A 15,020-nucleotide genomic window follows, 5' to 3' on the forward strand; every position below is an offset into this window, starting at 1 on the left:
AAATGAAACAGAAAGCTAAAAAGAAAGTACTGTGGAATCACATTCAGCACCTCTTAACTATCTCACGGCAGCCTCAAAATATAGAAAAATAGTTTGCAGTTAGAAGAAAATCTTCTCAACTTAAAAATAATACTACTTTTATGAACACTGAAAATGTTGCTCAAAAAGGATAAGAGAATATGGGTTTTGCTTACTAAAAACAAACAAGAATGAACAAAAGGTATTTTTGATCCTACTTTAAAAACCCAATGGACCAATTCTCCCATCACCAACCTTGGCCAACAGCAGGTGTTAGGAGACTATCATGTGTATAGGTCAAACATATACTGGTACTGGGAAAATAGTCTCTAAGTGACTTTCAATCACCCAATCTATGTAAATATGTCAGAAAATAGTGACATGCACAACTGTATTTTGTATTCTGTATTTTATTCTAAGGCCTTGAACAAAGAATAGTTTAATTATTATCTAAAAAATATCCTTCTTAAATGTGAAATAAGACATCTATTTTCATTTCTTTTTAATTCATATCTCAGGAATATAAACCAATGCTGTTCATTCAGGTATGTAGTATTTATATGTCCCTTTTAAAATGCCACATTTTTATAAAGCAGTGTAGGGGATTAAGAGAAAATTATTCCGCTACTGACCAAAGGAAGGTGGAAACAAGAATGAAAAATATTTGTGTTAATAGCATTTTGCTGGAAAATCACAAACCTTTCTGCAAAAAATAAAAGGTTTGGTGCTCACACAGGGAGTCTGTGAAATGCCAATGGTAATTGAAGAGGGCAGTGGCACATGAAGTAAAGCAACACCATGAGGATGAATGTGCAGGGCACTGGGCTGCTCCTCCTGAAGTCTTCTCTTCTGGGTGTGTGCCTGCAAGCATAGCCCATAAAACTGCCTTTAGAACTGACCTAGTCTGAAGTTTGCAACATACAAATTACTTTTGTTTTCAGTTTATCTCCTGAATCCTCTTACTATAGCTCTACTGTTGTCATACTGAAGGTAAAATTCCAGTCTAGAGTATTGCAGTTACTCCCATCCCCACCTTTTGTGGCACCATCTCTGGTAGAAATCCCAGCCTGGATCACAGTTTAAATTTACATTAACTACTGTGGAGTGAAATGAAGTCAAAAGAGCTGTGTGGGGGAATCCACAATATTTATAAGCAGCAAACCCCTTCAAGAAAGGTGAACACAAAAAAAGCCAAAAGTGAACACATACATAGATTTCTCTATTTGAAATCCTAAGTTTTAAAACCCAGTTCTCAGAATAAGTGGATCATGTAAATCTCCCAGGAAGATGGGTGGCTAAAAAAAAGATCCCCAGAATTAGGAAGACAAGTATCACATGATATGGCATTATCAAAGCCATTGGAAGATACTGGCTCTGACCTGTACAATGTAGGAAGGTATTCTGCAGGTGTCTGAATTACTCCAAAGGAAACTTTCTACCCTGATTTTCAAATAGGCCCACAAAAATAAACATACAACAATCAAATTCTCTCCCTGCTAGAGTCACTAATACAAATACATATTTTGCAGTATAGCTGAAACATTAGGACACCTCCTTGAGTAGGAATAAAAGTCTTTTCTTTTTCTTACTAAAAGTCAATATATTATTTTGATTAATTACTTGTCAGGGATTTGCCTGGCTGTCTAACAAAATGAGGGAATATTTTTTCCATCGTAACTAGAAAAAAAAGTTATTCATTTTCAGCAGATGAATTATGTCTGTGCTTTCCTCTGAAGAACTGGCTTTGGAATGGGTTTAGGCAACACCTTAAAAATAACATGGGCTGGATACTTCTTTTACTCTCTGGGAGGGTCAGTTCTAAGTAAACACTGGAAAGAAAATCTGTCTGTTTTGATGCTCAAAAATAACTAAATTGAAAATATTAAAGAACAGTTTAAAAGGGTAAGTAATCTATGTGTAGAATACTGTCACTGCTAGAGAACTCTTAATTACTGAATGCCTTTCTTTCTAACAGTGCTGTACCTTTCACCCTAGAACAAGTTAATCTTTTTCCTACACACACCTAGGAGGAGCTGGCTTCTCTAGGGTGATATACAGGCTTTGCCCTTCTGAATATACACCATACACGTTTTGCCACTCAGGTCTCAGTTCAGAACAAGTAATTACTTCTCCAAGACAAAACATTTTTAAGCGTATCTTTTCAAGCCTCAGCTGTACTCCCAAATGCCAAACGGAAACACAATTCAGACTTCTCTTAGTGTAGAGAGAACTAAAAAGAATTCACTTAAATTTTATAGAAGACTGTCCCAAATATCTTAGCAATTAGCATTTTCAGCTAGTAATTAGTATTTTATTTTCTTTAAAAGTTATGAGTCACGTTCTGGGAAGCAGATCCTCTGTTTGACGGGGGACAGACTTAAAAGCAAACTTAAGCCTTTAAGCAAAGGGCAAGTTATTTCCAATCTTCTCTTTACTTATAGTAAGGTCTCCTGGGACTAAAAACATGGCTAGAAAATAGTTGAAGGACACTTATGAAAGGGAAGTAGAAGACTGTGCAGTGCATTCAAAACAAAAATGCCGCTATTTTGTTTTCAATTAACCTTGAATTATGAGCATAAATCTTACTTAACAGCTGGGTATGACTCATTAGGCTCAAGCCACTCCTCTTTTCTACGCCAAAGCACTTCTTAGAGTGTGGAGAGGATGACTTAGGAGCTGATTGCATGTAAACTCATTCAGCCAGGACTGCCCCTGAATCCAAAAGCAGGAGTTGGCACAAAGAAAGCAGTGAAAGGGATTTTGAAAGGTTAAGTAGACAAAGGTGAACACCATGGAGCAGTATGATCTGGTGCAGACCCCCTAATGTACATCACAGATGTACTCTCTCAAAGCTCAGACATGAGGATGTCCTTTAGCACCTGTTGTTGCGACTCTTTATTGAGCAGCTATCAGTATCTACACAGTGAATATTTAAACATATACCCTACTGCTGTATATAAATTGTAACTTCTCCCCACTCATGTTCTGAGAGTTGCTTTATTAAAAACCAGTGTGTAACATTAGGTGCTCAGGAGTTAGCTCAGTGGAAAAACTGATCAGATTGTTCCTCTGCCTGCCTGTCCCCCAGCCTGCTGCCAGAACACAGGGCAGCTGCCAAGGGGTCACACACTCTTGACAGTTGCAGAGCAATTAAACCAGCATTGAACCCACTCAGATTCCATGCTTCAGCACTCCATACCTACAACAGTTTGACCAGACATCAAGACTTCTAAAGCCAACCAGGACAAAAACAAAAACAAACACCACCACCACCCCAACCCCCCACCAAAAAAAGCCCATAACAACTTACAAAACCACATGAAAGCTGTACAGAAGTTATTTGTCCACCTCCTGTCTTCAATTTTTTTCAAATTTCACTTCATACTAGCTCTTCTAGCCAGACAATGTCTGGCACCTTCCTTCTCTCATCTCCCTCATTTAGCATTTCAACAAACTCTATGCACATTGCATCATCCACAAGGAATATAGAAATAAACCTATATAAATGTCTTAGTGTTCTCCTGTTCAAGGTAAACAGACCTTAAGTACTTCAGCAATTTGTCCATTTTGGTTGAATTGCAGAGTGATTGCATGCAATTCTGTGATTATTCAGTGCAAACTGAAAAGTTACATTTTCATACCTAGTGCTATACTAAGACTGCTGGTGAAAAACCTTTGAGAAGGATGCAAAGCCCCTGATAAAAAAAGGCCTCTGTTTTTGCTGCCACAAATAGGTTCATTTTGTTATTTTGTGAAAGATCAAGCTGGCAGTTTTCACTGTTTAAAAGTTCTCTTTTTGGAGTCTATATGTAACTTAATGGCTAATGAAGTGGGAGAGGATGGTGAAAACCAGGATCTCTGATTTCACCCACACAGCACACACTGTTGGCAGTATAACATCTCTCCAACCGGATCCTCACACTCCCAAAACTCTGGGCTAGCAACCATCCACAGGAAAAGGTCAGATGAAAGTAACTCAGTTTTATGCCCTTCTAAGTCCTTTCTACTTCTGCTGGTCCTCCACCACAAGTACAAGTACAAACTGCTTCTTGGTGTGCTGTTGACTTTCCATAAATATCTCTTTTGTCTCTTGATCTAAGTCTTCAGATCCTTTCATATGGGGCACAAAAGGAAAGACACTCCTCTTGGCTAAGTCTAAAAGTTTCAACATGGGGACTTGCCTTTTCAGACTAATTATAGTTCACAACATTCAGCTTTGAACATTGTCTTTCCTTCTTTTCTAAGAGTTCCTGGTGTGCTTAACAAGTCAGAAAGCTGTAACATCACACTGAGATTTGTCCCCTCACTTAATATATGCTCTGTTCACTTACTGCCTTTTCAATATTGTTAAAAGAAAAACTTGATATTTCTATTTTCACACTGCCTTGCTTCTTTGTCGTAATGCTCCTGCACTGCCTCCTGCATTTTTTATATATACCTCCTGCTTTTGCAGCTGGAAAACTCAGTTGTCCTCTAGCTTTCAAAGTCACATAAAGACAAAAAAACTAATCAATTAAAAAAAAATTCCTCTGTCCTTGAGGAGGTCCCTTTTCATTCCCCTGTTCCTAATATTAAAGTGCCTCTTAGGAAGTAAGCATAAAAGATTAAATGCATTTGAAGGAAAATCTTGATAGATGTGAAAAGCTATCTTTCAGCTTGAAGTTATGAAGCAAAACTATTATTCAATATGCATCAACAAATAAAAAAGGAAATTAAGGTTTCAGTGATTTTGTTTCAAGATTATTCCAATTTAGTTTCAGGTGACTGTGTTTTTGACATCAGGGCATCCTGGGTCAAAGGAGGGTCTATACTGAAAGGCTATTTAATCTGAAGTGGGACAAAGGAAGCACAAAACACTTATTTCCCTTGGACTTCCCAGGCAGCAAATAGCCTAGCTTACAGTTGAACTGCAGATAGTATGTTGCAGAGAAAAATATTTTTGTTGATGAGTCCATATCAAACAGAAGGGTGTCATCACAGAACTTTCATATTTATTCCATTTTATTTTGTCTTACACTTTAGTTTCTTCCACACACCTATATCTCAACCATGACTCCTGCATAAAACTGTAAGAGACCTATATCCACAACATAGGGGATAAATTGGCGAGAAATCTTTCTTACAACATCAACACATGTACCTGAGGAAAAGAGTAACAAGGAAAATGACAACTCAGCAGCTGGTGCCAGATACCTGCCCTTTGAGCCAGTTCGGAAGGCCTGCTAGTGGGGAACAAAACATCAAAACATTAAACAAAACAACGTTATGATGCTGATGTCACAGCATCATAAAAGAGCGATGCCTGGAAATTACCTTTCATCAGCTAACATTCAGTTGGCTTCATGTAACACAGAACAGGAAGAACCTGCAGCACTGCCTATGGAAATAGTTTAGAAATACAATTTAGAGTTCTTGTGCTTGTGGGTTCTTAGTAATAAATGGCAGCATATAAGTAAAAGTAAACCAAACAAGATTTCGCTCAAACCATTTAAATCTGTTTTTCTCTTTCACTGTTTGCATTTTTTTCCATCTAAATAGAAAATCTGTAATTCACAAAGTTAAAACTGGTTACCCCTGTGGGCCTGAAGGACACCCAGTCGAACAAAATGCAGTGGTAAGCAAATTCCAGCAATTGCCATAAGGCTGACTGAAGCCTGGCTCTCTAGATTTGCACAGGAAACCTTTGTTGTATTTGGCAGCCACTCTCTTGTGGAGCTCTCAGAATTTTTTTTTTTTTTTTTTGTCTACGGACCTTATTGCTCAACAGAGTAAGAAAATTCATCCAAAAAAAGTAAGTTGCTGATACCTTTGCTACTTTACTTTGACAGTCTAGATTATTTTGGATATTCCAAAAGCTGCACATCCTTTAGGATAGGATTATTTAACCTGCAAACCTTTGGTCCTGCCTCTCAGCCCTGATAATTACTGAAGAGCACAGATTCCACAGAAGTTGCCAATTGGCTAACAAAAAAATCTGTTTTATAGAGAGTCTGAGTGCTTATCAAACTCTGCTTTGCCAGCCAAGTTCTGCAGTTCCTCCTATACCATCATGTAAGAGACCAAACATTTCCGATGGCTTTCTCTCCTCCATGCAGAAGTGCCTGGAAGCACTGCAGTAAGAAAATACCCAGTCTCTGGGGGAAGGGAGGGTCTCTAATTGCTCAACATTCAGTCTGTTGGTTGACCAAAGAAAAGATTTTCATGCCTCTGGCAGGAGCTCTGTCCAGCCTTTCATAGCCAGTATCCATGAGTTCTTCTAAATTATGACAGCTGCAAGTCTCAGGGAAGAGTGGAGGCCAAATATTTATCCACAAATGTCAAATATGATCTTATTTATTTATCCCTGAGATGGGAAATACCTGTGTGGTGTGTCAATCTGAATGATAGAAGTGGGCACATAGCAGAACTTTGCTGAAATTAAAGGGCATTAGCTCCCTAGACACCCACCTATAACAGCAGCAAAGCAGCAGGACACTCTGTACACCAGTCTGTGCACTCTGCTGGGGACATTTTTCTTCAGAGACAGAGAATTGCTAGGGAGTGTCAGTTTACTTACCTCTGATACTGATCAATAAACTAGGGAAAGATTTGAAATCTGGAAGAAAACAATTTGAAAATGAAAAAGAATACTATGTGGAGCAGGAAAAAACCCCAAACACATTTAACAGTTTTACTGCAGTTTACAAGCAGAATAGCACTGAAGACAATGAAAGGTAATTGTGAATCTAGAAGTGAAACTACACGGAACATACCACAAGAATTTAGACAAATTACCTTCAAAATGGGTAGAATAGAACTGGAAGTAATAAGGTCAAATTAAAATCTGCCATAGAAACCACAATAGCTTGAGGATGTATTAACTTATCCATAGCAAGCCATTAATTAAATGCACAGTCAAGATAGGAGGAGGCATTTACATGAAAGGAAAAAAGGAATGGAACCAAGACAAATATGCAAATAATTGCAATTAAAGAAAGTTTGGGTAAGTATTTAGAAGAGCAGGTATCTCAGTAAGATTCTCTCTCAGAAATAACAAGTATAGACCAGGTTAATCAGATTAAGATTACTTTTACCACAATATACAAAGAATTTAAATTGGCATTAACTTATAAAGGTGTCCTAAAACAATAAAACCTATGGTGTTTATTCATAAAAAGACTTAATAGTCCAACAGAAAGAGAGCAAAACTATATTTAAGCATAATTTGGAACAGAGACTGATTCAGTGTTCACAAACAATACTAAAGTAATCCAAATAAATGCTTCCGTTGCATAGAGTATTTTTCTCACCTCCATTTAATTAATTACAAAGTGTATCTAACACCTGGTAAACTCCACTACTTCTGTGATTTCTAAAAGTAGGGGTGTTTAACAGGAACCAAAAGCATGGTTTGTAGCAACCTCAGGCCCTTGCTACAAGAACGCATTTCAGGGATAGCATGAAACAAGTCCAGAAGTTCATGGAACTGCTTATGCTGGGACCCTTCAATAAGACCTGCCATCATTTGAAGACATCAACGACATTGCTACTGGTGCCTTCAAAAACATGGTGCTATCCTTGTTAATTCACTGGAGCCATACCTTCCTTCTAAGCCACAATATCAGCAGCAGTTCAATACTGTGAGCTCTCACTCTGTCAGGGCCCTCCATGTGCACCACGGATCTGGAGCACGCTGTGCCAGTAGAACATGCAGCCTACAGGGAAAAAAAATGCCCTAATTAAAAGTTACAGAACATTAGCAACAGGAATTATATCAACAAGTGCAAAAGGCAATGTGAGCCTAAACCCAAAGGCAATCTTTGTTCTACCAGCTACCAAGCTCTAGTAAACTTTGGGAAAGAGCATGTAAAAGATATATGGATGGGCCTATAAAGGATGTGATACCAGTTTAGAAGACCCTTTTGCTAGAAATGGTGCCTGTGAGATAAGAACATTAAGAGCAGATATGTAGCCATGTGTGAGTTAGAGAGGACAGAATTTGGAGGGTGTAATGCCTAAACCACACTTCACACAACCTGCTACTTGCATGTAAGCTAGGAGATAACCTCCTGTTAATTTCTGCTGGTCAGTTCAGTAGGCCTTACAATACAAAGTTATTCCACGATGACTACTGTTTCTAACAGTTACAAAGTCCCAGTTCAGAATACATCATGGTTTATGTTGGTTTTCTCTTGTTAGTTAAATCAGCAGCATTTATCCAGACTACTAAAAACATTGTGCATTAAAAGACACCACACAACTCTGAAATAAACAGCACATTTGGTCTCACTCTCCCCTCCAAAATCCTTCTTGCAGTAGAAATCATGGTAACAACCATTTGGCAACAAAACAATTTTCCCTGCTATGAAACTCAATATAACCATTCAAAAAAAAAATCCATTCTGCAGCTGCTGCAAGAGAAAAATCCAAACCTTAACAATAGGTATCTGGACTTGGTGCTTGGAAATAATTTGGGAAATGAGTTTTACCTCAGTTTGAACACACTTATAAACTCGAGTGCTATTGGCATTGTTTATCTCAGAGGAGACATGTGAATAGTGAAAGGCACTCACCCTTCAGACTCAGCCCCTTTGTGTCAGACGGATGCCACAGATGCCAAGATCAGTGCAAAATGCAGGGAAAAATAAGAGGGTACATTTCTTATAAGAAATAGATGTATAAGCAGAAAATGCAAGTAACCCTGCTAGCTGTAGTAATCAGAAAAGGGAAAGTGGATATTTATTTGACCCATTATATTACATTACTTAGGGCACCCACCAGTTCTGAGGTATCACTAACACTGATCTATGAACCCTTGAGGCTCCTCTCAGAGTTCTCTCACAATAAAGATAACCACCTCCAGTAAGGAATGTTTTAAAATTAATTAAAGAAACACTGAAGGAAAAAAAAAAAGGAGTCAGTTCTTGTTCAATGAATTGCTTCTTGAAAAGTAGGGCCGTGGTTATCCTGATGAATTAATGCATAAAGAGTACATTGTTTCTAAGAGTTGGAAGATTTTGCAATGAGACTTTTCACAAAGGCATTAAAAGCTGCACCAAGTCCTTGGTCTCCTAGGCCAGATTTCAGCCCATCACTGGGCATGCAATCCAGTGCTGGCCCAGTTCTTGCTGGCTTCAAGAACGGGATAGGATTTTTAAATTGAGGGTGATTATCGGTAGTAGGGAATTAACACAAGTCCGCTGAGAAGAGAACAGTAAAGCTTGTATCTCCTGCTTTGTTGTTGGAAACACTTGCAGCAAGAGAACACTGTTTACACACAGTAATGCATGGTTACAGCTGGTTTGTATTACAGGAGAGGCTGTGAACATTTGCTAGGCTACAGGCACAAAGTTTTTAAAAGACTGAGAGTCTCTCCTTTCAAGCCAGAATCTTTCTGTAACTATTGCAGCACTTACCTTCCCTAGCTGAACAAAGCTGTGTCTCCTCTGCTACTGGTACGGGAAAAAATCTTTAAAGACATGGGACAGTGAACACGAAAGATTCAGCAGCTGCTTGATGTAAATAAGATTGAGACTCATTTTAGCTCTGCTTCCCTTAAACTTAATCCTTGCTTACTAACAGCCTCTGCTTAAAGAACAAACCCTTGAAGGAAGACCTCCACATACAATAATTTATACTTAGAGTATGTCTGTCTTTTTATTGCAGAGTCTTTGCACTGAACAGTTTCAGTTCAGAAGGAAGTTAGAGATGCAGGTTCTGCTTTGCTTCTCAGGTTATCTTTTGAGTACTCAGCATCTGTTTCAGCAGTTATGAGTTGCTCCATTCAGATTTTTGTGGAAAGGAAAAGGTGTCCAGCAGTAGCCAATGCCTTATTGATAAAGTAACTTAAAGCCCTTAAGTGTCACAGGAGTACTTAATAATTAGGAAATACTTATTATTATTTATTTCAGAGCTTCTTTTCATTACCAGAATAGAGGAGAGACACCAGAACACAAAATCAGCATCACACCTCTGCACCTGGCTGGTATCAATAAGCAGTTAATAACAATGGGATTTGATGGGCATTGCCATGACAAATGTGTACAAGACATGTTTTTCAGTGAGGAAAATGAGCTGTAAAATGTATGTGCGTCAACACAGCCTCCATTCTGTCTATTGGGTTAATCTAGAAGACCCTTGGCACTTGATCTACCAGGCACTTGCTTCTCCAGTTGAAACCCTGACTCTTTGGTGGCTGCCTTGGTGTAAGGCACACACAGATGCAGAAATGCAGCTGATGCACAGCTTGTAGAAACCACCATCTGGGACAGCTCATACACAGGACCACAGAGTTCCCATAGCAAGGCTCAAAGATTATTCACAACCTGGATACAAAAGCACAGCTGTACTAGCATGGGGGTCAGTTGGTACCACATCTCCAGAAAATGCCCTATCCAAAGGGAAAGACACAATCCAATGAATGAAGAAAAGGTCAAGTACATGCACACTCACCCCAAGGTGAGTGTTTGCTGTCATTATATGTTACAGTGTTGTTCTACTCTAACTACTAGAAATGGTCAGAAAACAAATTCTATTCCCTTTTCACCATTTTCAAAAAAGGGAATGCATGAAATGGGAAGAAATTTCAGTGGAATTCCTGTTGTCAAAGTCTCACATGAAATACCCATTTAATTTACCTGCAAGGGTTCTCACTGTGTCATTACCTCCTTACTAGGTAACTAATATCTCCTTACCTTAAAATGTTGATAATAAAAATTCCAAACAGCTCTATCATCAAATTAAATGTACTTCAGTACTTATTGACCAATATTTCCAAGGTACTTCAAGAACTTGTAAAATCAAATCTGTATAGGATGACAATATAATCAAGAATTCTGTAGTATTAAACAGTCGTATGATCACCAAAAGGAAAAAGTACTTTCAAAATTCACTATTTAAATTAAACTGAAATTATACTATTTACTCTTTCATAATTTATCAGACACCAAATCATACGGAGGTGAAATTATTTTAAAGACCAGCTTCAGAGTCACTATCAAGATTCAAATTTCCACTTATCAAGTTTGCCTCTACTGTGCTTAGTCCTTCTATTTAGAAATGTTTCAACACAAACCTTCTTTGAAAAAGTGATTGCAGTGGTTACATTTGTTTTGCCACCACCTGTTGAGCTCTTAAGGAAATGTCACACAAGAGAGTCCCTCCGAGGGGCCGGCCCTCCCTTGGACAGCAGCGGATCCAACAGGAGAACATCAGTGTGCTGTTTATGGCAAGGCTGGGTCGGAACAGAGAGCTCTGAGGGGCACCCACGCCTTTGGCGAGCTCCCTTTTTCGGGGCTTCTGGACTTCAAACACGGACTTGTTCATGTTGAAGTCGTTCTTCCAGCACCCTCTAGTGCTGGCGGCTTTGACTCGTTACTACAATGTTACACCACCTCTCCGTAAGCCAAGCCTCTCCTCCCCGCAGAGCTGCTTTGCCAACTTGAAAACTATTGATGTGCCCCGCTGCAGGAGCTTCCACATCACCGCGTGCTCCGGCAGCATACTCCGTTCTCATCTCTGGCATGCTAATTTTTCTTTCAGCAAATGAGAAGTCAATTTTTGTGTACCACAAAGAAAACTGTGTCATGTCCCTTCAAATAAATGTCCCCACCAAACTGAAGTCAACATATCAGTACCTTCTGTTAAGTTTACTTAGGCAAATTAGCAATCAATTATTTGAGTCAGTCACATCACCTCCTAAATTAAGGCATTATTAAACAAGCAACCTTTCTCATCCCTGACTTCCTTACAGAAGACTTCAGGGCCCCCTTCTCTTTGCAGTCACAAGCTGGTTGAGAAAGACACCAAATGGAAGACAAAAAGCCATCGGAGACCATGTGTGGATTTACATACAGAACAGATTTTGAAATGCACCATGCTGAAATGCTGGCCAACCAGCATCCCACTGTGAAAGCAGAGTGGGGACAGCAAGGGAGTGATCACAGAGCCCAGGCTCCAGACAGGGATGCAGAGCTGGATATTCTATTAAGGAGCAAGGCTGACATCAAACAGGGTACAGGAAAGTAAGAAACCTGCTGAAAACCAAGTCAAATATAACATGTAATTAGCATTTCAAATCAGATATCTGTCCTGTGTTGTACCACTGACTTAATGAGCTGCAGTGGTACTGTGGTGTAAAACACCCTTCTTTAAGGACAGTCATTCTGCTTCCTTGAAGTCCGAACAATGGTTTCTTCTCCTCATCACTCTTACACTGTGTTATTTACATGGGATTTCACAAGTCTTGCGGCAGTTTAGAAACTTACAGACTGGGCAGAGTACATAAACCTAACTAGCAAACTTGTTAGAAAGAACTCGCCTCTTGGCCTGGAAGGATTTCCTTCTAAGTTGGTAATATATTTAAAGTTATACTATTTTTATTTACAACATTAAAAATAGATGTCTCAGTACTACAGCTGCATTCTCTCTAACTAGTTTACCTGTAATTACTCATACAATCACACAGTGAATTCTAAATGCAAACAAATCTTTGTCCAAGACTGTTTGCTATGATCTATGAACTATTTGCTCAATTCCTTGCAATACATTTTCCCGAACAAAAATACACCTTGTAGTACTTGCATTTATATTCTATTGATTAATTCCTCCTTAAATAACCATCAGCTGAATACACTAGAATCCTTACTGAACCAAGTCACTACTTCAGGAAAGACAAAAGCAAATTTCTGCAGACAGACAAACCTATGAATTTTGTATACTGGAAATGAAAAATTAAAACAAATAAATTAGTAAAAGCATACAAAGCCACCACTTTAAACAAATAAAATTAAACAACAGATTAGATTAGTTTTGCTCCTTACTCCATTGAATACCACAAACCAAATGCTTTCAGTATTTTCTGTCAACTTCCAAGAACTGGTACCAGTAAGTTTTGGTTCTTTATACACCTGTGCACCAAACCACACCTAAAATACAGGTTATGACAATGAACTAAAAGGCTAAGTGCATCTAAAATAAAAAAAAAAAATTAAAAAAAAACCCAAACAAAAACCACTCACTGTGTGTGTTTATTATTTATTAATAATTCTATATCATCTGTTATCATATATTATTATTTACTATATTATTTATAATTTCCTAATAAATTTACAGCAGCCATTTTAACTTGGAATAGAGAAGTCTTTTAAACTCTGCCATAGTGGCCCAATCTAATTCACAGCAACGTTCCAGATTTAGAATAGCACTACTAAAAACTTCGGGCAGCACTACTTGGAACAATTACACAGAGTATCTATAGCTGAAAAAACCCTGTATATAATAACTAGCAAGTGGTCTTTTGATAATGAAATCACATCAATTGTGGCTGCATTACTGGGTTTTCTGCTGAAGCATGGGAAGGAAAATCGAATTAATTGTGCTGCTGAAAGCAGAGAAAGCCAGTGCTGAAAGCAGTGGGTGTGCTGAAAGCAGGGGGGGTACAGTGCCCTGCACTGAGGCTGGTAGGATATGGTTTGTTTTATCTCTCTGTGCTCCTAGGATATGTGTTTGGGGTAGTCTTGATCTCTACATGGTTTATCACCTTCAAAGTTTATGGCAGAGTTCCTAAAAGGATAAAAATATACGTGCATTATAAAAATGTATGCATTAAGATGCACAAGGTATTTGCCTTCCTCCTTCATCAAATAGAAGGATGAACACGCCAAGTTTCTGTGTTGTAACGAGACTTGACTATATTTAGTGTAGACCTGAATAAAAGAGAGCTATTCACATAATAACGTGGATTAAAGGGACTGTCTCTTGCTAGAGACCTTGCTTTTTTCCCTCTTTGACAGAGCTCTGGCTCAGAACTTGGACACGACATCCCATAAAGAGGAGCACTAGGTTGCATCTGCTTCTGGGTTCTAAAATATTCACCAGAATGAGAGCACGACACAGCTGTTAAACCCGACTGCAATTTAGGCAGCACTTGTAAATTCTGCTCTCGGCTCCGGAGAGAGTGAACTGTTTAATTATCAAAGCTCTGAGCTTGGCAGCCGGGTTTCTGGGTGCACTGTGCTCTCTCACACCCATCCCCAGCTCCCTACGACACGACACTCCACGGTGTGCGCTGCTGTCCCTGCAATCCTCAGTTACCCTCCGAGCCGGGATTCAGCCAGCAGGGAAGGAAAGGACGTGGTTTACAGCAGGATGGTCACAACCACCCGCTCATAGCGCACCTGTCCCTGTTATTGTCTGTAAAGGGCGTCTGTTTAAAATCAATTACAAGCATACCAGAGATACCTTCAATCCCGTAAACGGCAGCCAAAACTACACAGCTGTGCGAGAGCTGCAATTGCTATTCCAAAGCAGCCGTGAAGGGCGCAGACACCATAAATCACGGTGTACTCCAGACACTCGCATTGCTCCTGACAGCGGTTTCACTCCAGATACGAGAACACGATGTGCTCTGTAACTCGGCAAACCCACAGCTCGTCCAAGCCGGCGAACAAAGCGGGTTTTAGCAAAGCTTACCCATCAGTTTCCTCTGTTCAGCCTTTCTGTTCATTCCCCCACTGAAACAAGGGACTTAAGGCATTTTTCTCCCCAGGCAGGCGCAATTCCAGACCCAGGCAGAGGACTCTCCCTGGCAGTGCGGGTGCCCCCGGAGGGACCGGAGCGCTCGTGGGGGTGACAGCAGCACAGCCCCTCACGGCCAGCCCTGCCCTGCTCCTGCCGCCTTCCACCGGGGAATGGCCGCGGAGAGCAGCCGGGGGAGGTTTCTCACCAAAACCCTGGCAGTGGGCACGGGCAGCATCCCCGCAAGCTCCACAGCTGCCCGCACTCACCGGCGCTGAGGGGCACTAATGAAGGGCCTGTACAAACCACCTGGCAGGAGGCTGCGGCCAGGTGAGGGGAGGGCTCTCCTCCCTGGAAACCGACGGGAGGACACAGCCTCGAGCTGTGCCAGCGGAGGTTCAAGTTAGACATTAAGAATAATTCCTTCACAGACAGTGTTTGGAAGGAGCTGCCCAGGGACTGCAGTGGCGGAGGAAGTGTTTAAGGGGAGTCTGGACCGAGTGCCC

The sequence above is a fragment of the Catharus ustulatus genome, chromosome 7 (genome assembly GCF_009819885.2).
Source record: "Catharus ustulatus isolate bCatUst1 chromosome 7, bCatUst1.pri.v2, whole genome shotgun sequence".
Classification (NCBI taxonomy): domain Eukaryota; kingdom Metazoa; phylum Chordata; class Aves; order Passeriformes; family Turdidae; genus Catharus; species Catharus ustulatus.